This window comes from Vanacampus margaritifer, chromosome 7 (genome assembly GCF_051991255.1).
Source record: "Vanacampus margaritifer isolate UIUO_Vmar chromosome 7, RoL_Vmar_1.0, whole genome shotgun sequence".
Lineage (NCBI taxonomy): Eukaryota > Metazoa > Chordata > Actinopteri > Syngnathiformes > Syngnathidae > Vanacampus > Vanacampus margaritifer.
This window is the reverse complement of record NC_135438.1, coordinates 13,424,751-13,451,983: the sequence shown is the minus strand read 5'-3', so window position 1 is coordinate 13,451,983 and position 27,233 is coordinate 13,424,751. Positions and strand designations below refer to the sequence as shown.

Genomic DNA, 27,233 nt, shown 5'->3' with positions numbered 1-27,233 from the left:
CATGTCTTAAATTCTCCCTTGGTTGTATCCTTGGGCCAACATCATCTTCCAACTTTCTACCTTAACAGGCCTTATTTAAAACTGTTTTTGATTATCTTCCATTCATGCATTCAACAATAAACCAGACCATGTCCACCAGAACCTATCAGAGCTTATCCCCATCGCATGCTGGTTTGTCTCCAGGCCCACTCTGCCCTCTGTGCGGCCACACGGACATGGATTAAGTTTACTTTCATGAATGTATTAACAAATGAGGTTAATACATGATAAGCATTAACTGGGCAAAGAAATAAGGTCAAATTCAGCAAAAATAGTTTTTTTTTTTATCTTTTCCACTGCATTTTAGAATTTACACATGCACTAACAGAGAATACATCTCACAAATCTTATTAAATCATCAAATAATTGTGGATATTGGTAATCATGCAGCAACACTAACAAGTCACCAATGTACCCAACATCATGTTCTTCTTTGCTCTAGCTGTAATTCAATGAGAAACAGAAGATAGGACCTGAAATAGTTTATAATGATTACAGTGGATTCCTAACTGCAGATTCTTTTTTTCTTTTTTTTTTTTGTTAATTGGGAAAGTTTTATTTTTATTTTTATGTAATTCCGTCAGAACACACAAAAAAACAAAAATCCCCACTGCCTTTCAATGGGCATGAAATATATGTGGATTTATTTATTTAAAATAATTAAGATTTTCAATCCTCAACAAACCAATAAACTGCCTCCCATAATTTTTTTTATTGAATAGCACTACCCTTGAAATTATTTGAGTTGCAAGACCACTAGGTTTGATGGGAATAGAAAACAGCAACATTTGAAACTGTGATAATGGATAATACCCAACACTGTGACAGCTCCAAAATATGTTAACACATTAATAGTAGTCTAAATAAGGCTTAGGGAATTTTTGCTTATCAATCATTCAATCAACTTAAGTGACTTGGATGATTCGATTTTTATCTTGAATTACGTTGGGGGGGGTTCTTCTTCTGTGCTAAACTGCACTTTCATTTTAAGGTCATCTATTCAAATGAGGTAGAAGATAGATAAGCAATATATAAAAACAGTGACTCATACAAAACTACTTAAGCGGGGTCCCAAAATAACATTTCCCTTTAAGGAAATAGAAAGTGTACAAGCACAAGTAGGGAAAAGCAGTGCTTCTTCTGAGCCAGAACACACAATTTTATGGTGTATTTTTAGAATACTTATCACACTCTTTTTTTTTTAACTTCAGTCTCATTTCAAATTGCATTACATACATGCATATATGCTTATACACACCAAATTTCTAGGATTAGTCCTGAATATAAAAATTATAGAAACGTCTCTGTTCAGAGCATAGATTTTCTACAAGAGGAGAGAAGAAAAGCAGTCGTCGAACAAAAGAAACACACAAACACTGGAAGGCGAGGGTAGAGCAGGCACTGGGGCGGCTGGGATCCCAGATGCCGCCAATAGCGGGGTTGAAGAGAAGGAGTATTAGAACAATTGAGGTTGAAGAAACAGAATAACAGATAAAAAGAGTGACTTGAATGGCTTCTAGCAAAAATCTTTGCACAGTTTTGGTTTGAAAAATCAAAGAAAACAGAGAATTTTCAAAAAGCTGTACTGTACTTACTGTGATTGAGATAACTCTGAATGTGTGCAGACAAATTATCCGCAGTTCACCAAACCAAATTGTTAGTGCCCATTCATTAAAATCTCTGTGCTACCGCTGAAAGATACACTATACATAAAAAATTAAATCACTGAAGTGACACATACCTGCAGATAAGACATGAGTTACGTTTGAATACAAAAAAAACACCAGATCATTACAGCAGGTCTGACTTTACACTTAGTCCACCATATGGAATGTGAGGTATTCATTCTGCTGATCCCGAGTGTAGACCAAAAGGAACATAAGAAGAGAAAAATAAACTGGAAGTATGCCTAATGCCTCTACTACCCAAAGGTCCAAGTTTTAACATCACAATGTTATCACATTATTAGGAAACCTTAGTCCACATAAATAACATCACTTGAATGTGAGATGAATAAAAGTGATGAAGTTGCCCACACCCATTGATAGAATCTGGGGATGAGCTGAGCTAGTTCAGTCTAACCAATAAGGCGTTGTCATCATTTCAGACAATCAGAACTGACAAGGCTAGGAAACAACTAAGAAAAATCACAACTCAATCTTGTCAAAATCAATATGTAATCTCCCTTGAGAAGGTGACATCTACAGGAGGCTGTGGGAGAATGAACAACCTTGTGAACATTGTGAACTGTGCTATCTGCTAACTAACGTATTTCTCTCTAAATCCTAAAATGTTATATGAAAAATGTCTCCTCCTCGGTACAGTAAATTTTTCATTGGCATGACTAAAGCTCTCTCGCAAGGTGTGTCTTCCTTTAATTAACAATGCTGTCAAAGCACAACTTTTGCAACGTTTGCCTAAACATTTCCTGCCAACAGAATTCCCGTAAATTGGCATGTAGCGCAGTGGGCTGTAAATCCTTAAAAATCATTACAGTGGAAAGGCTGAGAATATTAAGGTTTTCCAAGCCAAAAATAAAATGAGATGCACACACAATCAAGACCGTATTTTAATAATAATAATAATAATAAATTAGATTTATATAGCGCTTTTATGGACACTCAAAGACGCTTCACAGTGGGTGCCTTATTCGCGCGCTCACACATTCACACTCTGGTGGCGGTAAACTACTTAAGTAGCCACAGCTGCCCTGACGCCCTTCCGACCACCACCAATCATTCGCACCTTTCAGACACCAGTGTGAATGGCACTGGAGGCAATGTATGTGAAGTTTCTTGCCCAAGGACACAACAACGCATGACTCGGGGAGAGTGGGGATCGAACAGCCAACCTCCCGGTTAATGGACAACCGTCTCTACACCCTGAGCCACGGCCGCCACCATTTACAATGTAAACCTCTAAAATCGAATGACCCAAGGTTGTACAAATCAATATTCGGCCAACATTTTTGGTAAAAATGTGCCTTTCTTGTTGCATAAAACATTGGCGGTAAAACCAACATAATCTCTCTCAATGTATTGATAACTACACATTTACATATCTTTAAACTTGGGCTGGGTGACAAAATCAACTTTAATATGCATCCAACACATATCATCATCAATCAACATCAATAGAAAATACGTTTGATAGAACGTTTGACCGCTCATTGAGTCATTACCTTATCGTGGTGGAGGGGTTTGCGTGTCTCAATGATCCTAGAATAGAGTTACCTTTGTGCCACAACTACAAGCACGCAGGAGGTAATTTTGAGCACAAAAGTGTATTTTGTGAACAATAACCGTTCCTGTGAGCAGGCCTGGCTTGAGAAGGCGGGAGCAGTGGGTGTTTTCCCGGTGGGCCACCAGAGGTCACTATTACGATTTATTTTTATTTATTTATTTATTTATTTTTTCAAATTATTATTATTGTGATTATTATTCTTAGTGTTTGTGTGTGTGTGTGTGTGCGCGTTTGAGTTGGTGCTCTTTAATTCACCTGAAACCTGATACTTCAGAGTTCCACCAGAGTCGTGAAGTTGTCGCTAATTTAAAAATCAGCCAATAACGTGCTTTTTGTAAAGCTTGCCAACCCCAGAGTGACAAAGTTGGAGTAGCGTGAATTTTCCCGTTTGGTTGGCCGGATTTATGGAAATCACGCCGACCAAGAGGCATGGCCTGTTTAGGCCGCTATTTCGTGCAGAATGAATGAAACAAGCATTAGCTATTCGCTAAGCGTCAGTCTGTCTGTCTCTCCTCTCTCTCTAGCTCTCTCACTCTCTCACTCTCGAGCATGCTTGTTTGCGCTGTGGGCCAACAACACCCCCTCCCCTTCCCCTCCCTCCACCACTGCTTGCTGACTGCCTGGCTGACGACAGCCAATCAGTATGCTTAACAAGGAGTTTGCGAAGAGTGCATTCGCTCATCACTGCTTTTGTAATAAGAACTAATTAATAGCTTAGCTTGACGACAGTAGTAATGGGATTTTCGGCTCTTTAGGGTGATCCGGTTCATTTGGATCGGCTCAGTGAAAAGAGATGGCTCTTTTTGGCTCTCAAACGGCTCTTTTAACTTTAGCTTTTCTTTTAAATATTTCCGACAAATTTAGCATACATTTTGATAAATGACTTGGTGAACTAAGTATTTCACTTGTTTATATTATTGAAAGTTAAAAAAAAGCTACAAACAATAAATAAGCAACAAAATTAAAACTTCAACCAACAACAATCAAAGTAACAAATAAAAATAGTGAGTAGTAATTTAAGTGCAACAGCAGCAGCAGCGAACAAACAGTCATTATAAGCTACTCACCAGGTCCAGGATAAAAGACCTTATTTTATTTCAAACTGGCATTCAGAAAAACTAGATACAGTACTTCAACTCTTCAACTCTCTTTTTCTCGGTTTGTTTTCTCGTCCTTCTGTCTCTTTCTGACTGGCGGAGACGCGGAGCACTTACTCCCTACCCTCACCCCTCCCCTCTCTCTTCCCGTCTCTCCCTTTCTGAGCAACGCAGCCAAACCTTGCTTTAGACACGTGAAAAAGAAAGAGTGACATAGAGAGAGAGAGAGAGGCAGAGAGAGAGGGGGGGGGGGATGACTGAGAGAGGGAGCCGGCTCTCATTGGTCTCTTCAAAGAGCCGTCTCTTTGTACCGGCTCGTTTGCAAACAACCCATCAGTAGACGACAAGAGAACACACACACATAAAGATGGAATGCAGAAAGTGAAAGGGTGGCTCCGAAAAGGCTCGACTAAAGAAAACAAGAGCTTTAGAAGCTGATGCGAACTTGAACGTTATTTTTATTTTATTTTTTTAAGTGTCACAGAGTCTTGAAGCGTGTGCACCTGACAGAGACGACACGGGTAAGCTAGAGCAATGTCAAGACACCATGTAGCACATTAGCACAACGCAAAACAGACACTGTGCAAACCATTGTCCAATATGTTTGCCTCATCTTCTTTCCACGAGTGTACTTGTTGGCAAGTTACATTGAGATGTAATGTAACTACTATTAGTAATTTGAAGAAAGAAAAAAACATGCAGCCTTCAGACAGGGTAAGACTGGCCGTGAGATAGAGGAGGAAGAGATAAATAGCAGGGCTGGGCTGGACCTGTAGAAATGATTGGGTTTTAAATGTGACTGAAATTACCTTTTTTTTTTTTGTTCAACGTTATAAACCCTTCCCTTGTTAATAATACTGAAACCCATATAAGCTAACAACACTTATAAGGAAGTTACAGTTTGATTGCAGACTTGCAGTTATACATTATGAGCTCCTAATAAAAAGAAAATTTGTCTCGGACCTTGTCTTAAAGTGTTAAACTGTGTTAAAGGAAGTTATCTGCATTATATATCAACATTGATTGTAAGGCTTTCAGTTGTTATTTAAATTTTTGATCAAATACACTATAAATATCGATGTTGGGTGGAATGGGAAGTTATTTTACATTGATACACTAATATGCAAAAAATTATACATCTTCATTGAAATGCTGTAAACTAAAGTGAGCCGGCCTGAGCCCTGAAACTCCAGGGCTGAAAATGAGTCCCAGTCCGGCCCTGCCTGTGAGTGTAATCCGCTGAGTGCTTATTAGCCGAGCCGAAGAACAACTGAACCAATGAAGAAGAACTGCTCAACGTGCCGTGGCAAAAGTGCTCTGATCAAAATTGTGACTTAACTTTGGAAAGATAAATGAACAGTTACCTCAGTGCAACACTTGCAATAAGTTTATATTTTTGCAAAAGAGGTTGCACTACTAACATGATTACACATTAGGGCTGGGTTTAAAACAAAAATCTAATAATCGATATTGAATCGATTTTCCTTTTCGAGGCTGATATCAATTCATAAAACTATGAATCAAATATTTTAGTATCTTTTTCCCATAAATTCATACGAATTTTTTTGCATCTTGCCGTTTTCTTGAAATATACTGTTGCACTTTAAGACAACTCAGAATCGTTTCAATTTATATTTACAATTATTGAATTAGAATTATGAAAATATTTTTATCTCAGCCTTGCTGATGTCAATGTTTGTGTAACGCCAAAGTGTTTATAACACGTGCTACTTTCATTAATAAACAAAATAATTTAACCAGTTACTGCCTCCGCAAAATTTAATTTGGAATTTAATGTTTGTGGAACTTTTATTAAGTTGTTGAAAGTTAAGAAGAATTGCTGTGCCATAATAAATCAATATTGGATTGAGTTGAAGCGAAACCCAAAAAAATTGAAATTTAATCAAACTGAACTCTTCGAAATTGAATTGATTTCCCTATTAAACATCTCTAGATGGTGTAGAAAAAGGAGTTTGTGTTAGCTTTGATGTTAGACTGCATCGCACAGAACTCACAGATTAGTAAAACAATAAATTATGTCTTATGCCAACAATGGGTCAGCGAACAAGTTAAATTTCACCAAAGACGGTTGGTCAACTAAAAAAAATGTGCTCCAAGCGAAGATTAGTTTTTCAGATTATGTAAAGATCAACTTTAGATGCTAAACTTACATTAACAATGAATGAAGGTTAATGGAACTGCATAAATTTTGGGGTAACATCTTCACATTATCCACAAATACACACTTACAGGTTATATTGTAATAGATTTTTTTCACTTATCATCCAGCCCTATTTTAAGTTAAAGGAAGTTTCTCAACCAGTGCCTATAAATACCCCAGAAATGTGGGATAGTGTGAGGAATAGCATTACTGGGGAGGCTATAGTGTGTTATAAACACATCATCTGCTGATCATGGTGGGAGTAGTTGGTTTTAAGCACTCAGGACAATAACCTCTTTCTCTCTAGCTGCACCTATTTACTGCTGACACTGAATTTTCAACCACTGCTGGATCATCTATTTTTTTGTCCCAGCTGAAACAATAGAGAGACCCCTCTTTTTTATTCTTATAGGTTAAAGTAGAAAGTAAAAATAGAAAAATGAATCCAGTAAATATCATATGAATACAACATAAACAGTTCTGATTATCCAAAACAAATTCCAAATTACATTCATTTAGAATGCTATCAATAAATTTGATTTTAATCTAGAGTGAGAGCTGTGAGATCCTGTTCCAGCTTGCATGGCTACCATGGCTACCTTAAATCCTTGCCCCAGTGTACCGCTAAGGGTTCCATTGGACTCAGCCAACACTGCCTGCTGTCCCTGGAGACAGGAAGCACAGTGGCCATTGATTGCATTGTCACATTCATGAATAATGTTTTTTCCTCATTCCGAGTAACCAACAGACCTTTTATTGCAAATGGCAAACACTAAAACTGAACTAAAATACTACATACTGTATTAGACGAAAGATCCCAGATGATTATATTCACAATAATAACAAACTTAAAGAAGAAACTATATAAAATGAGTGCAAATAATAGCTTCAATCAAACTTTTTTTTTTCTCAATTTGTACCAAATGCAAACTTTGGTCAAAACTTTGGGACTCGATGCCAGGGTGTCAACTTCAAGTTCTGTCAACCTAATTTTTGTTGTGAGCGACATTGTACGTTGTAGTTAAGTTTTCACGCAGAGGCCGTTATAACAGAGAAAACATACAAATATCATATATCAAAAACAAATATATACTGTACTATTGATGCAACAAATTGATGGATACTTAATTTAGAAATCAAAAGTCAAGTACAATTGTTTTTTTTCAACTATTGCTGAATGTTTTGTATTTTTTAAGGGGGGTTGGTAAAAAAAAATGCTTGCAATATGTCAATGTAATAAAAGCCTTTTGGTTTCAATATGAAAATTATATTCAAGTATTTTTCATGGGATGAGAGGATCTCTCTTTGAATGTGCTGAACTCCTGTCTCCATGGCAGTGCTGTACTGAGCAGAACAATAATACCCGGTGGAGTTTCATATTGGAAGTCTGCATGGATGCAGCTTAAATTCCCCTAAGTGACGTCATGATGTCTTTTTTAAACCACAAATGAGCTGAGATTTAATCAAGTGCACACTTGCAGCTTTTCAAGTGTGCGCTGTAGCAAACGTACACTCCACTTTAATCAACAGATTTTTTTTTATCAATTTATAGATTGAACCAACACTTTCCAGTGTCCCAACTTACGAGTGTGACGAGCCCTTGCCTGTTTGTTTTACTGCTTTCTTTTCTCTTTTTTTTACTGCTTTCTGTTGCGAGCAAACTTTTGACTTACGAGCAAACTTCAAATAAGGCATCACTTGAGTAAATAAGTTATATATATATATTTTTTTTTAAGAAGCACAACTGTTACGGACGTACTTTCTGCCGTTATTTGAACGGGACAAACAATCAAACACAGAGACACAAAATGAGAACACAAGCAAAGAGATACAGTATGCAAAAAAAATGTTTACATCCTGTAATCGTACTGTATCCAATAGATCAAATTGTGTTTTGTGGAGTGATGTTCACCCCTAGACTGCAGTAATGGATAAAATCAAGGTACCACAAACAAATTTGCCCAATACGTTTAACTACATGAGACTTTGCAACTTGCAAAATTATTGCATCGCTAATAAATATAACAACAGACAAAGTTACTAACATACCAAGATCAAAATTGTAAAACTATAGTTATTTCATTGCCAGTTAAAAGTGTATTCATAAAATTTAACAATAGTAATACTATACTGTAAAAAGAAGAATGAGAATTAAATAGGCACTTTCTATATAAATCCTTGAGAGTTGGAGGTATTTGTTTTGTCTTCTGAAGTTTGTAAGAAATAAGTTAAGTTAAACAAGTCAGATTTATTTATATAGCCTTTAATCAGAAGAGTCTCAAACAATGAGATGATGAGGTGTATCTGCAACACAATGCATTTTGCCTTCACATTTTAAAGTTAACGTTTACTTAATGTAGGTACTTTTAATATGACTTGCAGTGGTGAGTCTGGCGACTCCTGATGGTACAAGCTAAAGGTCGCAACACCATCATAAACTTAGTATTATACTTATATGATGGAATGATCAAGTGCAAATTTGACTTAAATTGGACAGTTGAGCTATTTCTGATTTACTGTAGGATTTTTTTTCTAAATAAACAAATCAGAGGGCAAATAGTGTTGTGCTATGTTTGATCTTAAAGGTTCTACTGAATCTGTAAGACATACTGCTATGTTAGAACACATATTTTATTGCTTGAACAAAAATAATACCAGAATTGACAGTATTCATAAGGAAATGGTTACATGACATATGTGGTTAACATGAGGAAACATAGGCTCTTGGCAGAAGGAAATCTCAACTGTTGCACTGTCTAAACAACAGTGTCAAAACCAGATTTGACTTGCAATATTTGTTTTGGCATGACAGTGGAAAATAATGACAATGCTAAATCAGACACAGACGACTGAAAGACATATTTAGGAATGTACGCAGAACCTGCATGTAAACATTTCAAGCAACAACAGTTGCACTCAGCTGGGATGGATTTGGAGTTTTCTCTTATGCGTTATTATCTGGACAAGAGAAGTTTGCTCCAAGGTTTTTGCATCTGACTTATCACTAGTTTAGGGATGTGTAACAACTTGACAAAATTCATTGAAGGAGGTTGGGGAAGAGCCTTTGCAGGCAGATGTGTTGTGAACATCATAGTTTCGTTACACTGCATCTCAGCAGAAGCATAAAATGCACACTAACTTTATCTCCGCAAATGCAGACTGCCCAGTCCCGCTGACCAAAGAAGAGCGTTCCTAAACATCGGCAACCAGACAGCCCCTGTGTCACATAGAATTTGACCATGCGCCTTTGACAAACATAAGCCCTGACTCTAAATACAGCCTCTCAGTGGCCCCTGGGATTCCATATCTCTAGTTACAGGCAGAGAATGTGGCCATCCGGGTCAAAACTGTGCAATCAGAGAGGAACTTGGAGAAAGGCATTGGGAAAATGACATTCCTTGAAATATTAACTTAGGATATACGAAAGACTGACTACATATTATATAGGTTATTAAACAACAAAAACTCCAGCGTTTGACTCCCAGTAATACTATATTTTTTACTGTGGACATGGCACTCAGGTTGAAGTGCCTGGGCACACAAAAGTGCTTTTCAGCACACGTAAAGTGATAATAAAAACAAATGGCAAGGCAAACAAGGACACAGTGTTTTTTTTTAATTCAATAGTTGCTTGCCTTTTTTTTTTTATGTGTTCTTACTCTTCTTTAGGGAACCATGTAATGTTATGCTCGTCAAAGCTGGCTGGCTGCCTTCTTGTCTCAGTCAGTAAACGAACAAATGAATGAATCAAAAACATGGGCGAACAATTAAAAAAAATATGTAAGGGGGAGTCAGACAACAGGACAGCCGACCAGCCCATAAAACGCTTTAACTGTCTTTGTCGATTGGAAGTGGGACCGTAATTTTACGAGCGCAGAAGTGGCAGGTTAGCTTAGCCACCAAAGTAGCTAGCAGCAGCCTAGCTTGCATCTGCCCGAGTAGGTCGCTGCAACGAGGCGAATCAGGCGTTCAGCACTGGGCTCCCTGGATAGCAGCACCCAGTGACGATAGCAGTGGGCGACACTGATTTTACTACTTAATTTGAACCACTCGTCTTAAGAAAAGAACAACAACGCGTGTGCATAGCGCAGGTGACGGGACTTTTGGTTTGGCGTTTCAGCCAAGTGATATTGAACCGTTTTGCAAACTAGCAGAGGCACAATGAAGAATGAAGCCGGGCGGACCTCGCCTAAGCTAATGTTAGCAACACGGCGCTTGAGTTAGTGCTACGATGGGTGATGCTAGCAAAAGCACCTGCCACATGACAAACCGCCGGCTCCAACTCATTACCCACCTTCAGTCTTAAGAGATGGTACTCCGTGCAGGTCCTCAAAGTGTGCAAATCACCTTGCTTGGTAGTGTATTCCCAAAACAAAATCCTCTTCGCATGAACAGTGAAAATAGCCTCAAATCCGAACGCTTTCCTCAATCCCGTGGTGCTGAATTGTCCCTTTCCTTCTTTTGACGTGATCTTTGAAGAACAAGAAGCCGTCGCTTCATCTAAAAGCTCCCTGCGAATTTGAAATAAAGACCGCTCCCAGAGCTCCAGCCACAACAACGGAGTAAGCAGGTGTAGTCGATGATGCACACTAGTAACGGGAAAGCTTGCAATTTAGTGGGACTGTGGCGCATCCCACGCTTGTCAAATCAGAAGCGGCTCCGTCGTTTGGCGCATGCGCAGTCCAACGCCTGAGGAAGCGCCCTGATACATGCACATTGTAGGGAGGATGCTTGAGCCAGTCCAATGTTTTTGAAGGTTCATTACAGTTTGATTTTGATGTATAATTTTAATTAATTAATTATAAACAGTAGTTGGGAAATAAATAAAGTGGAATACTGTGCTTTAACATGCTTATCAGAGTTGTATATTATGTAGGTTATACTGTTTTAGTAAAATTGTAATTAATATGAATGTATGTGGGGGGGCTGTAATTTATTTTTTTACTATTATTATGCTATTCATCACATAGTTCTATCCCACTTCAAATTTCTCCAAGAGACTACGATAGATTGCGATATTGTGTTCTGTTAGTTTTCATATCTATCTATCTATCTATCTATCTATCCATCCATTTTATAAAAATAAAAAAAAGTGTGTATTGTCAGGTTTGTGTGCCCTATGGTAAACTTTAAATCATGCAATAAAATTTGCTGTTATTTTTTTATCATCACTAAGTAATAAGCATAGGCAGTGATGCTAAAAACAATTGCAAGCTGCAGTAAAACCCACTCAGGTGAGAGGATAGCAAAGTTGTCCCTAATTCATGACTCCTTTTTCAATACTAGGCACATACTTCATGATTATCATCATCATAGCATTATTATTGTTGCAAATTTAGAGTATCTGCTTGTCAGAGAAAATAATTGTTAGAGTGGCGCAATTCAGAAAACAATCATCTTTTGTGACCTGCTGTGTGTTTTGCTGCAATGTGCCATTCCTGGAAATAGATTAATTGTGTCCATCCATGAGATCCATCACTCTTTAGCCACCTTAAACCACAGCAGCTGTCTCTGGAAATTTACAAAATAAAGAACCAAAATACAACAAACGAAATTATCGCAAGCTACACAAGTCCATCTTTCAAATATCTTTACTCATCAGAGTCTGGTCAAAGTAGAAGCAGATTATGCAAGGTACTTATATTATCCATCTGATACCCACATTATTATTTTTTATTTTATTTAGTCCTTAAGACTGTTGCAGATTAGATGGAACATGCACATAGTATGTTTACAGCCTGTGAATCTCTCATTGACAAATGTCTACATATCCTCTGCTAGATCATTTATACTAAGAATTGTACGACATAGGTGAAGCCAAACATCTTGTTCTCAACCGTGTGGCTTGGAGCCCTGTGAGGGAAAAATCAGCTACCACAGCTCATGACCTTTTTGCAGTTGCAGTTGTCACCTTTACCTTGGGCTATGCCTCTCTTCAGCCTAGTAAATGCATGATGACAGATGCTCCTCCAATTTTCCTGCTCACATCTGCAAAAGCACTAACATCAGGTTAGATAAGCAAAAATCCAAGGTGACCTTATTTTGCTTTTTTATGTTATGTTATGTTATGTTATGTTGTTTTTTTTCTTGAGAAGAGAATTATTTGTAGTGTTGTTGAAATCAAACTCTACATACTGAAATAAATGTGCCTCATTTTGGCTATAAAATCAATTTCATTTCACTGTCAGTGCAAAGGACGGACATAAAAAGGAAATATTTTTCCTTGCCTGGCCGGTTAAACTTGAGAACAATTACAGAGTCTGGAATCAGGAAATCACTGTGAAGTAATGACTCCCCAGGAAATTGGATTACATGACTCTCCTGCCAACATAGCTGAATTAGAAGGACCCTTGATGCTCTGCAGCTGTGGCAGATGAATTTACCGAGCATTAACAAGCTGGGAGTCACATTACTACAGTCACCGTGGTGACATTAGCAATATTTCCGTACAAGTGTCAGTCAGGCATGATAGAATCATAGTCTTAAGAGTGGCGACGTTATGTTTCAATCCTTTGGTAAGGATTATGAAGATATTGGAGTCTAATAGTGTTTATATAAACAAATAATTTTTTAAGCCCATCTTTCATTCATTTCATTACATAAAATTTTGCATTCCACTGTGGGATCAAGGCAATACTTTGTCTCAACTAGTGGCCAGGCACTTTTGGGATTTTAAAATTTGTCCAGGGATTGGGTTGAACCAAATGCTCAAACTCATTGTGGTCATTACCACACCCAACCCACTGTCCATTCCATTTTTTTCATAGTTTTAGGAATGTGATGAATGGGAAACAAGACTGCTAGTTTTGTTATTTAGATTTGTGTTGCTGTTATTGTTTTCTTCTTCTTCTCCTCCTTCTTCTTGCTGCTGTCTAATTCCTGTCTCGTAATATGTGGATCATTCACAAGTGGTCTTCTTATTTCATTTTTAGCTGCAAGAGTGTTTAATAATTAGCAAGAGTAACTCACTTGACGGAGTGCTTAATTTCAGTTATAGACTCAGTTTTCCTGTTTTCTCTCTCTCTTTTTTAATTGTGCAGTGTAGAGGGTGTGAACATTTAATGTCATAGTTAAAAGTCAATTCCATGTTTTACAAAGGTGAGAACTAGCTAAAAGTAGCCTACTTAGTTAGTAGTGTAGTGGTTCAAATAATTGAAGTTTGTGCATCTTGCCTGGAATCAATTCCCACTTTATAGCCCGTTCACAATTACAATGCAACTGATTGTTGAGCAGTCAAGTGTTAAGTCTGCTTTTAGCCGTGAGTCAGCGGTATAGAAAATGGCTGGATGCGGTGTATAAATGCATCACATTATCCTGAGGATAGTAAACTACCATAAAAATGGATCTAATGAGTGCCTTGGTATACAAGATGTACCCACTAAATTATTGATAATAATAGTAATAATAATTATTATTATTATTATTATCATCATTATTATTATTATTATTAAAAATGTTACATACATTGATTTATAAATCCCACATACCAATACGGAGTTGGATGATGATGTCAAAAAGAAGAAGACAGACGTAAACTAAAGTAATCCCAAGTGTTTCCACAGAACAGAAAGGATACAGGTAGGTTTGGCTGTAAATTCTGTTGGATGTTCTATTTGTATGTAATACTACGTATGTGATTATGCTAAAAAAAAAACAACAACAATTGTTAGATTTTTTTTAAATGACAACAATAATGTTAATTTATCCTAGCCAGTCTACATATATGCTAACATATGTTAGCATTATAGCAACACTAAGGAGTTTTCAGATTACGTTGATTATGGAGGCGCCATATGGAAATAAACGGTATTGTTATGTCTGAAGGAAAACAACATTTTATATGAGGACAAGCACATTGCTTCATTTTTTAGCTCACGCCATCAAGTGAAATCCATGTTGATCCTTGACTGTCCTTTTATCCGGGTAGCTTCTCTTTTCCTTTTTTCTTTTTTTTTTTTGTCTGTGGAGACAAAACTTTTCAGTTATTTTGCAGCTTCTGCCAGGAAAGCAGTAATCCTGCGTTGACACTCAAATTGAATTTCGTCTTTGTAATGAATGGGGAAAGGGGGAAGTGACATATGCTATAAATCATTCAGCACATTTGTAGTTTTTTATGTTGCAGTGTTCCTACCATCCTCCTCAAAGTTGCTTAGTGCCAGTAAAAATGATATAGACCCCCTCACGTCATGGCAAAGGTACCATTCAACAAATTTTAATTAGATTTTTCATCAGAAGAATTACAAAAATATTTTATTAAGGTTGAAAAGTTCCTTAGTGCTACTTTAAGCTAGTGGATTTATATTAGGCTAATTATGGCATTAATGTGGTGTTGAAACTACTTTAAATTAACATAAAATAAACAACTTAAGTACAAAGAAATTGCCCCTCATTTGGAAATTATTAGCTATCTGTCAAACTAAACACCGCACATTCAGGTATACAAATACCAGAGAAAATAAAAACTTCAAACCTGACAGTAGGTAATACACGAAAGAAAACCGCACCAGAAAAAAACACAAGCTGAAATACTACTGGTGACACAACCAAATCTGAAAAATATCACATTTTCGGCATGATGAGGGTGTGTGCTTGATAAGAACAGATCTGAATACCTGTACAATGTGAATGCTTTATGTGTGTGAAATGTAAATAGTTCATCAACATAATACTTTTCGAGAAATTTATGAACAATAAACTTAATTTTGGTGTGTTAAAGAGAATGTAAGAATAAAGGAGAATGTGATGCTCATTTGATCAGCAAAACCTAACAATTAGCTACAACTTTGTTTAAGCCACAGGGGTTTTAAAGCTGGCGGGTTTAATTAACCCCTGTGGCTTAGTCACAACTTTTAGTTAAAATGCCACGGTAGTGCAGTGCAGTTAAACACAGTGCAAACCACATTGATGACAAAAAAGAAAATTATTATGTTTATAAAGGCTTAATTTTTGATATAGCTCTTGTACTGGATCTGAAGGTGGACTGGATGGAGTGGCGCTTAAGTGTGCTTACATCCAAGACCAACCATGAGACTGTTCGATATCCTAAGCAGTTTTCCATATAGTGTACTGTATCTTTTGTTTTATTTGCCTGTAGATGATTTCCCTTCACTTCTGCTAACTTGTTTAAGCAGATGGTCACATCCGGTTAGATAATCACAGCTGCAATCACCATATCATGTTTCTTTCCATGCTGCCACTCATCATTATCTTCACTTCAATTCAAAGACACTCCTTGTTAGACCGCGGGCTGCTGTTTAAAATTTTAGCTTTGTCATTTTTAGGGGATGGAAAGAGCCTGCACAATGGGACAATCTGATATTCTGACTGAAGGTTGGCCGCATTAGATTGTCTTTCAGTAGAGAGTGAAAGACACAGAATGACTCATGTGGTTTATTTCACAGGACCTAGAGATTTGGTCTTAACAATACTTAAGCTCATAGCTCAAGAAGTTATTACTTTAACTTATTCCTCTGTTAAAGTCTCTGTTTTTACTAATAACATCTTAGGTCATGAATTAAAGATTGTTCATGATTTATTACATGAAATGCAATTCATTATTCAGACTCCTGTCAGACATGATACATCAGAGTCTATGTTTAAAGCTTTCTACAGAGTGTGAAGGCATATTCCGTCGTGTGCGTTCTCCGAGGTATGGTTTTGTCTTATTTAGAATATCTGACCACTCCTGTCGTCTACCTACCTTGCTTAAGGACATTATGATGGTAGAGTCTGAGAATGTGCGCACTTTTGAGGGTTGGAATACTAAAACATATGATAACGTCATATCTTTTTAATACTCCCTTTCCTGTGCCCTACCAGCAATCAAATAAAACGCTCGGAGGGACAGCTTTGACAGAGAAATATGAAACCACTGCGGCTTATTCATTCACCCGAGGAAGGAATGGCATATTTGTGATCATGTTGCCCTTTTGGGGAGTGGGATCAGGCAGTGGCTTGATTAGGTAAACTCCAAGGTTGCTGGGAGTGTGTTTATGAGATAAGGTCTCACTGAGATGCACACACTACAATCGGATTTAGCGTATCCATCCCAAACACAACCCCGAGGGGAAAAAGGGACATTTATAACTATGAGGGCCCTAACAAATTTGTTTGACATTCAAGACAGACATGATCAGTTTCTCAAAAAACTTTTTAGTACAGGACATGTAAAGTGTGGGAATTGGATTTTAAAGGGACAGCAACATGAAAAATCAACATTTTGGAGGTTTTAGCCAACTTAAAATGCTAATTCCTCACCAAAAACATGACCAAAGTTGTGTTTTCCTCTATTCGCCCCTGTATGAGAAATTCTAGGTTATTCTGCTCTCCAAGCATCAGCCCCTCCCAACCTGAGAAAACGAGCTGTTGGCACGGTTTGACGTCATTGCGTACGGCCCCACCCCCGCACCGCCTCTGCGGACTAAGCGCACGCCCACTTTCCCTGAGACCTCCCTCCATGGGATAATGACAAAAGTAGCCATTAAACATTCTGTCCAAATGAATTCAAAGCAATCAAATATTCTTCACATTTGCAATGTCAAAGTGCAATGAAATGACAATTGGCTGTCTTAAAATCTATTGGCTGACACTGGTGTACACTACAAGTAAAACATTTGCGCTCAAACATTTAATTTAATGGATGGTGTAGTGGATAGTGCGCTCTACCCATAAGCAACAAGGCGTGGTTTCACGACCACTGTGGGATGTTATTGTATCTCCTTCGTCTTTCCTCTAACTTCTCTGCTCCCCTCCTCTTCCACGATTTCTTGTGGCAAGAACCCGTTTTGTTTGAAATGTTTGTTCAAGCAGCCGGTGAAATTTAGAGTCTATTTTAAAAATCGTGGCTGTTGTCATGAGAGGGGCGCAGCTGCCGCAATGGAAAAAGGTGGGGTTTTACTAAACCAAGCGTTTGACTTCCGGGTAAGAAAAATAGCCTCAGAAATAACTCATATTTCATAAGAAATGACAACCGCGATTGTGTCAAAGGTAAGATTTCATCATTATATGCCTATAGTTAACTGTGGAAAGGCTTAAAATACCATGGTGTGGTCCCTTTAAATGCATGTTTAAGGTTAAAAGTTAAGGCTGAAGCTTGGCATTATTCATCCATCCACTTTTAGTTTTTTTGTTTTTTGCAATGTTTATCTTGCTTAGGGTCACGGCAGGAGCTGCACCTTATCCCATCTGGCTGACCAGTACACCCAGAAATGTCGACAGTTCATACCAGTTGAAGGTGAAGGAAGGTTTTGAATGGGAATCAATCGCACCAGAAAGTCCACCATGTGAACCACTATACTACTAATGACACTATTTGCTACTAAAACTGATTATGTAAATACTTACAACGCGTTATTATGAATCCCACTCAACAGCTATAATATGGAAAAATCTGGTTTTATCAGAGATACTAATCAAATCAAATCAAACTTTATTTATAAAGTACCTTTTATACATTAAAATGCAACAATTCATCCCCATGATCATACGAGCATATGGAGCTAAAACTTAGTAACAATTAAATAAAAACAGTTAACCGCTAAAAGAAAACAAAATGAAAGACAAAAATAAAGCTTAAAGACAAAAGATAAATAAAGAAATAAATGGGGTAAAAAAATAAAAATACCAAACTAAAAAGGTGTCTTGAGCCTCCTCCTATAGTCTCTGCGGACCTGATGCCCTCCGGCAGGCTATTCCATAGGTGAGGAGCATAGTGGCTGAATGCAGCCTCACCGTGCGTTTTGGTCCTCACCCTAGGAACAGTTAAGAGGCCGCTACTAAAGGACCTCAGGAGCCCGCGAGGGGTGATACGGTAAAAGCAGGTCAGATAAATAAGATGGCCCAAGACCGTTAAGACATAATAAAAGCTCCTTAAAATCAATCCTGAAGCGCACGGGGAGCCGATGCAGCAATTTAAAACTGGTGTAATGTGCTCCCGCCCTCTGGTCCCCATCAGCACACGCGCACCTGAATTCTAGTGGAGTTGCATATGATGAAGAGAAGATGGAACAATAAGAGAAAAAGAGTCATCAATTATTCAATCTTCCTGAATATGTGTTAGAAAGATATAGCTGCATTTCATAATAAATGATGGAATAAAGCATCAGAAATGTGGTTTTCAGGCATTGGTATTTTGCCAGTGAGATACATATATAATTTGTAATTATTATAATCATAGTTCATGACATTATTTTGGTCCATGGGGGTGTTGTGAATACGTTTCTGGCTTTTGTCTATAGACTAATTGTCCTGCAGCAAGTAGAAGCACCTGCCAGAATTGCCACAATATTTCTCCCCTATAATTTGTGTAGATCTTGCTTCTTCTTCTTTTGTATAAATGAAAGGCAGCATCTTAGAAGGATATTATTTGATTGCTAAACAATCTTTAAAGCCATTTATGACCAGTCATGCCATTTGTATGGTTGGTATTGTGTTCATTCCATTGTGTTTCACCACCAGATACAGCATAGCATTGAGTGACAGGTTTAAACAAATTAAGCACATGCTTGTCTCAAAAATAACTAGCAGAATTTTATTTTTGTGGAGCTCATATCGCTCAATATGCCCTAAAGGAAGTTGGAATTAGTTTCCTTTTCATCACATCCACATCAATTTAATTTAAAAGATACAGTGCTATTTCATTATCATATCCTGGTCCCCCCCCTGCAGTGACGGGCTGTGTGCATACTTGTACATATAACGCAACCATGTTTTGCAATCATGGTCTCAGTGGGAGGCTTTTAATCTCCCGCTGCTACACGTTATGTTTGCTCGCTCATTTCAATGTATAACATTATAATGACATAATATACTGGGTAAAGTAGTCATGTATCCACTAGATGAGTGTATGAGAAAACTGATGCTTGAGAGAGAGCAAGAGAGAGAGAGAGAGAGAGAGAGAGACTGCTTTCTACTTTCACGTTTTCTTCCTTCAACTTAATAGCTTGCTAGATAGTCAACATACTGTATGTTAGAATGTTCAAACGGCTTCAAGTGCATTAGGTCTTTGAAGTAGTTTTCAGTGACCAAAAATCTGATTGACTGCGAGACAAAATGGATCCAGGAGGATAACAATGCTAGTATGTGCTTGGGATAGTTCTGAATTTGATTGGAGAGTTACAGCTAATAGTTGAATGCATACAATATGAAGCAACAGCTTTTCTATAACACTGTTTTGCTAAAGAAACCACAGTTAACTAACAGCCTCTGTTAAAGTTACTATAGATCTAGACCAACCTTCTTCCTTTTTTCGTTTTTTACATTAATTAAACTAAATTTTAAAGTGCCTTCATCTAGCAGATTTTGGAACACAAAATAGGTTGAATGTCAACCATTTTATGCCATCCTTGTAAAGGCTTAAGCATATAAAAATCCCACAGAATCCAAAAAGATTGGGCCATGCATAACCTTGTCAACAGACTGTTTGTTGCGTTTTACTGCTAAAGAGTCTCAAATGCAAAAGTTATCTTCTCGCCAATTTATAGAGATTTCCTCAAGTGTTTCAGTGTAAAAGAAATCAACCCTGTTTCATATTGAACCTTTAGACAGTTTTATTGTGAACAAGGGGGACACACTTCCTATACAATAGATTTTTGCTGGCCTCTTACAATATAAGAGCAATAAATGTCTTCTGAGGAAGATACATTTTGCTCTGTGACATTATTTAATCTATTTTTTAAATCGGTGCAGAATAAGAGCAAGGTGAACTTTACTTGAATGTTCAAATACATGTTTTCAAGCAGAACACTTCCAAAAAGATATGGCAAATCTCTCTCTCTCTCTCTCTCTCTCTCTCTCTCTCTCTCTCTCTCTCTCTCTCTCTAAAAAACAAAACAAAAAAACAGCCAAACAAAAACAACCACAAAAAAAAACCCATAGGCTTCTATAAAAGCGGATCCTTCTTCAATGACGTAATGTCAAATGCTCACTTTCCTGAGTGTTTAATTGTGTTTAGTTACTGAAATTTATGTAAAAAACAAAAACAAAAAACAAACTAGTTTTCAACACACAGTTAAGGAGAGCACAGCAATTAATCAATCTGACATGTAGCTTACGTGTGCTTCCCAATTTTTTGATGAAATGCTACTCACAGAAAGCACACTGTACATTTTAATATATGTATTGATTGATGCCAGGACAAATAGCATCATATAAACACAACTACAACAATGCAGCAGACATTTTTTTTTTTTTAGGAATTCAATTACAGTGGCAGAAACTGAAATCAGGACATGACATGTTAAGTCATTTGCAAGACACGTTTGTTCACATGACACTGCAAAGATTCAAGTGTGCATGTATGTGTTCACTGACTGTCTGCCTTGCAAGAACAATATCACCATGGTGGAGTGTGAAAAGCCTTCCCACACTCCAGCAAGGAAATCCACTCAATCTATTAATTATTCATGCATTTTTCCTCTTAATATAGGCTGGGAAATTCCTGTGAGCATAGCAAAAACAAAAAATAGAAACTGAGACAGGTGAGGAGGTAGGGCTGGAAATAGTGTTTGTGTGCAACATGTATACAAAATAAAATACCTGTTTTGTCAGGGTTGCCAACAAAGTATTTTAAGCAATTAAGCTTAACTTTCCATGACTGATATGAATAGATTGAAAAAGCATAATATTTTTGTCCATATGACCGCCTTAAAGGGGAAGTTTGCAGTTTTTAGCCTTCACTAACACCCCACCACACACAAGCACACCACAAGTCTGATTAAAGCCACATCTGTGTCTTACGACCACGAGCACCATTCACAAACATGCTTATCCGTAATATCCTGCAGTTTTAAAAGTGCGTAGTTGTGATAAGTAGTCACGTAGAACGTTGTCCAGCTGCATCCAAACAACAGCAGTAGCAATACTAAGCTAGCATTAGAACTGTAAACAAGCCGATGTTAGCCACGGCTGCCAGCCAGGCAGCATGATTGTGTTTGGGTCCATGTTGTTGTCAGTCCTTTATTTTGTCACAGGTACTGTATGTCTGTGGCCTGGTGTCTTTCAGTATTTACGCTCTCGTTGCTGAGTGACATGTCATCAGATTGTCTTGTTTTCTCCCATGCCCATGGAGAGTGTGTGTGTGTCAGGGGACTCTGAAAACCATTTAGTAACAGTCAGTTTTCTGGGTCCCCAGAACCCCCCAAGCCCCACCTAAACAAAACTGCACCTTTCAGAGCTGCCTTTTATTGTGGGTAGTCTAAGGCACACCTGTGCACCAATCCTGGTGTCTAATCAGCATATTTATTTGTCACACCTGTGAGGTGGGGTGGATTATCTCGGCAAAGGAGAAGTGTTCACTATCACAGATTTAACCTGGTTTGTGAACAATATTTGAGAGAAATTGTGATATTGTGTATGTGGAAGAAGTTTTAGATCTTTGATTTCCATGCATCCATTCATCCACCTTCTACCGCTTATCCGAGGTCGGGTCGCAGGGGCAGCAGCTTTAGCAGAGATGCCCAGACTTCCCTTTCCCCAGCCACTTCAACCAGCTCCTCCATAGGTGAGAGTAGGAACGTAGTTCGACCGGTAAATCGAGAGCTTCGACTTCTTCACCACAACGGACCGATACAGAATCCGTATCACTGCAGATGCTGCACCAATCACCAGTCGATCTCCCGCTCCATCCTGCCCTCACTCGTGAACTCGAGATACTTGAACTCCTCCACTTGGGGCAGGATCTCTTCCCTGACCCGGAGAGGGCACGCTACCCTTTTCCGACTGATGAACATGATCTCGGATTTGGAGATGCTGATTTTCATCCCAGCCGCTTCACACTCAGCTGTGAACCGCTCCAGTGAGAGTTGGAGATCACAGCTTGATGAAGCCAACAGCACCACATGTTTTACAAAAAGCAGAGATGCAAATACTTTGATTTAATCTAATAAAAAATGGGAGCAAAAACAAAAGTGTTTATATTTTTGTTGAGTATAAAAAGCTCAGCACGAGGCTGTGGAACGGAGAGTTAAAGGCAAATGATTGACACCTTGTAGGCCATGCCTCTTGATCGTTTTTTCTTCCTTGGATGCGGTGGTTTCTCAAAAAAATAACTGAAAACTTTCCTTTTAACTTAAGGAGGCCTCCACTGTTTTCCAGGTTTGTTTGTTTGCTTGTTTGTAAACAAAATTGTAATCATCTGCCTAATGCATGTAAGCCGATTTTATGGTATCACAGTGAAATAATAACCCAAGGGGGAAAAGTGGATGGATTTCAACTAAACAAACAAACAAAAACTTATGTCATCATCCCTCCAAGATTACCGCAACAAAGATATGGGTTAACATTGTATTAGCAAAACAACTATACTTACAGATAATAATATAAACTGTGCAACCAAAGTGTCAATGACCATAAGCATGAATATGGAAAAATATTCCTATTTCACTAAAGTGTTTTCCTAATCAATTATATGTGGCTCACATTTCCTGATCTAATTCTTATCAATGGTTTTGATAAGATTTTGATTTGATGAGGTAAGGGCTCTCACATTCTTTCACACTAAACTCATCCAAGTCTGCCTGGATGGGCCTTGATTTATGCTTGATGGGACACAGCCAAGTTAAAACAGAAAAAGGACATTGAGACTGTAAATCTCTGCAGAGGTTGTTGAAACTTTTAAGCATTGGTTTTCATGAATATTAAAATCTTTCAGACTGCCTCAGTAAAAAGAGTACCACTGACATAAAATACACAATAAAAATAGTCAGCCTTCATTGATTTTTAACCGCTATAGGTTTTAAGATTGCATTCAAGATGAGGGGTAGTTTGTGTGCTTGTTTTTACAGCTATATGGTGGTCGTGTGAATAACTATTTATAAACACACAGTTGGAGAGGTGTGATTAGTGACCTCATTTACAAAGCCGGAAATTGGCTTTTTACAACTGGAGTAAATGCAGAAAACAATTTGGTGGCTCTGAGATTTGCAACCAAATCTATTTGACAAATGTGTCATTACGGAGTGGCTGAGTGTTAAAGAAACAATAAAGCTTCTTTGCCTATAAACAGAAAAGTGCACTTCACACTGGGTTTCACATTGTTAGTGGTTAGTGAAGCACATTATGTTCATGTGCCTGAGAATAGTTAACTGAATTAAATAGGACGTGATGTGATTTCCTTCAGGACTAAGCAGATTTTTACAAAATAAATTATGACTGGGAAGAGACAGATATACTAAATTTCTGGGTCATAGCATAGTTATCACTATCTTTCTGGAATTCTCCTTTGTGCGACAGGAGTTCATGTAAGCCCATAAGAGATTGTGTTCTCGTTTCCTTGTACTTTAATGTCTTCTTTTTGATGTGTATTGTTTGTTTTAGCTAAATGCTATCTCCGATTGATGATCTTAAGTCCTCACCTGGTCACATCATTGTCTGATCTGTTAGTGTTTCATTCAGATTGTGTGGTTCCATTTTTTTTTTCTTTTTTAAATATCTGCCACCATTATTTGTTTATGAAAAGTCACTAATGCCAACATATAAGTACACTGTAATGTATATCAGACACTGCCACTAGGTGGTAGAATGCTCTTATTAAGGCATTCGTGAAAACTCTGTGAAGACGGTTTTTTGTTAATGATTTTTATTCAAAATTATTTTTCTCAATCCAAAATAAGAGGACAAACTGAATTTTAAGACTCTGAGACCGCATTTACTCACTTTGATGGTAGCCACACTAGCTGTATGTTAAAGTTTCACAGTATAGGGCTTTAATATTGGAGCAGTTTATTGATTTCATGAACCCACCTTATTACATACATCATTGGCTCTTGAAACTCCACTCACACACCGATTGATTTGCAGGAGGAAAGCAATTTTGTGATGACCAATTACTCACTTGAACGGTGACTATTTAGCTGAGCCAGGCAGATTAATGCCAGGTTGTTGTTCCCATTCCCATTTCGGCCACAAGGGGGTAGAATAGCTTTATGAAATCAGCTTCCTGGTGCAGTAGAGGCAACTGCAGTAATTCAACAACAACTTTAAACTATACTACAACATAATGAGATACAACATAATTATATTGTAGTGTTTATACTACAACTAAAGTATTGTGATACATAACCACTGAAATGCTATTTTAAATGGTGAACAAAATATTTCCTTTATTGCAGAAATATGTTGTCCTCCATATTTGTGTTCTTCTGTGAACCTAGTACAAGGTTTAAACAATTTTTACATAAAGGCAAGAAAGGGGTGAATCCAAGGCTAATAGAATATTACAGAAAATTTACATAATCTGGATAATCCACAGAGCTCAGTGCAGATATGAAGAGTCTAATTACATAATGTATGGAATATAACACCCTGTCTGTCTCGCTTTGATGTACATCAGTCCGTCATGATACTAACACTTGAAGTTACTGGACTAGAGCGCCACAGAAGCACCACCATACAGGCAGTCGCAGAGTGTCATGGGATTTGTAAATAATGCCTGCAACGATACGTATAGTTGCATGTTCTAATAAAATAGATGCTGGACTTTTTGTGTGCACAGGAACTAACAGGTGATTACCAGAAACCTTGATATGTAAACAATGGCCAAAAGGAAAACACATTACAATTAATGGAGATCCTGACATTATTATTATTATTTTATTTTTATTTTTTACAAAACTTTACGTGGAAAATGGTGGTAGACAACATTTTCAGCTCTTGTCTGTACTTTTAATGTAGCTTTTAAGGCTTTCTATTATAAGTCATCCTTGTATTAATAGATTAGAATATTTGCTATTGACTGTACCTTCACTGTTGAGATTATGGCCTATGATTTGCATCCAAGGCAGAGAGCTCAGCTGTCTGCTCAAGCTCCTCTCAACTTGATTATGCATATGCAGGCCCAAATTTTTATGCCATTTACTCTGAATGTCAAGCCAATTTAGATCTTATTTGCAATCAAGTCTGACTATTACATGCAAACGTACCAGAAGGTAAAATGGTACAACTTGGATGGATAGATAGATAGATAGATAGATAGATAGATAGATAGATAGATAGATAGATAGATAGATAGATAGATAGATAGATAGATAGATAGATAGATAGATAGATGGATATATAGATAGATAGATAGATAGATAGATAGATAGATAGATAGATAGATAGATAGATAGATAGATAGATAGATAGATAGATAGATAGATAGATGGATGGATGGATGGATGGATGGATGGATGGATGATTGTCTGGGACGTCAATAAAACAAAACAAAACTGCACCTTTTAGAGTGGTCTTTTATTGATGGCATTACTAAGGCACACCTGTGCACTAATGATGGTGTCTAATCAGCATCTTGATATGGCACACCTGTGAGGTGGGATGGATTATCTCGGCAAAGGAAAAATGATCAGCATCACAGATTTAGGCCCCGTCCACACGAAAGCCAGTTTCAATGTATCCCCACAAATTTCTTACCGTTAAAGCCGTTCGTCCACATGACGGCGCAGTTTCAGAGCTTGAAACCGATCACTTTTGAAACCGGGCTCCAGAGTGGAAAGATTTCAATACGCGCCCCGTACGCGTCCGTCTGGACACCATATGCAGGATACTCCTCCAGCGATGATTTAATGGTTGCAGCTCGATGACGACGCATTGTCGCAGATTGATGACGTATGCGGCAATTCTCGTGTGACTGTGCGCAAACCGTTGTGAGTACCAGATGTGATTGGGCTGCCAGATCGTGTCGGGGCCGCCTAACGAACACGTTATGCTACAGGATTGGCCGGAAATTATAAGTATTATTAGAATGCATTGGAAAGAAAATATTAAAGATGTCATTTAAACAACAAAATGTACGGACTGAAATTGTAAAAACATAAATAAACCTAAGAATATAAACGCAAGATATATTCAATAAATAAATAATAGATTGAATAAATGATAAATATACAAATGAATTGCCTGAGATGTGACAAATATTGTCAGTTTAGAATGTTAATTGTTCTTATTATCATTAAGACTGTTTTTGTTATGTATTGTGATTTGTGAACAGCTAAAAAAGAAACCAAACAGAAGTGAATCACGCATTTCGTTGCAGTAGTGATGTCACTCGCAAACGCAAAGGCACTTCAATGTATTTTATTATTTCTTCAATCTTAAAGTCCTGCTTTTATATTCTTAGGTTTATTCACATTTTTACAATTTTAGTCCATACAATTAGTTATTTCAATGACATCTTTATTCATTTATTTCCAACGTTTTACCATAAGTTTTTTTCACATAACTTTATTAAACAATTGTAAACGGACAATTTCCAGTCAATCCTGTAGCGTGACGTCATCTGTAGGTGACTCCGATACAATCGAGCAGCCCGGTTACATCTGGTACCGACACTGTCAGTCTGTCAACAACAATGGCGGATAGCCGTGTCGTAGTCGTTTTGCGCAGCCTCCTTAGCTTGCTTATGCTTTTGCAGCAAAATATTTTTGCTTCTTTATTCCCCCGTTCAACAAGTGGTGTTATACTTGAATCACCCGCTATGGTCACTTCTCCTTTGTTCGTCTTTTTCATGTTGTTTTGATACATGCAAAGCCATGTTTGTTCTGTAGATTGCAATAAAGTTATTTTATTTTATTTTTTTTAAGTGTTGTGTTCTTCGCTGATTCTTCTTCTACGCTTTCCGTTAACTCCCTGTGGCTGCGCTACAGTGCCACTCCAGACTTGTCATATATATTACATTACATTTTTCTTTTGGACACACG

The 27,233-nt window shown here is 37.6% G+C and overlaps 1 protein-coding gene across 2 annotated transcripts in view; it reads right to left on the bottom strand.

Annotated features, from left to right (window-relative positions):
• The window catches only part of ctnna2 (catenin (cadherin-associated protein), alpha 2), a 227,923-nt gene extending 216,736 nt beyond the window's left edge, over positions 1 to 11,187 (bottom strand). The window contains exon 1 of one of the 2 annotated variants that reach the window (XM_077571045.1): positions 10,835 to 11,187. The gene's annotated coding sequence lies outside the window, so the exon portion shown is untranslated. Of the gene's footprint in view, positions 1 to 4,349; positions 4,488 to 10,834 lie in introns of those variants that run through there. The other variant, XM_077571046.1, reaches the window with a different exon arrangement.
• Between the last annotated feature and the right edge of the window lie 16,046 nt (positions 11,188 to 27,233).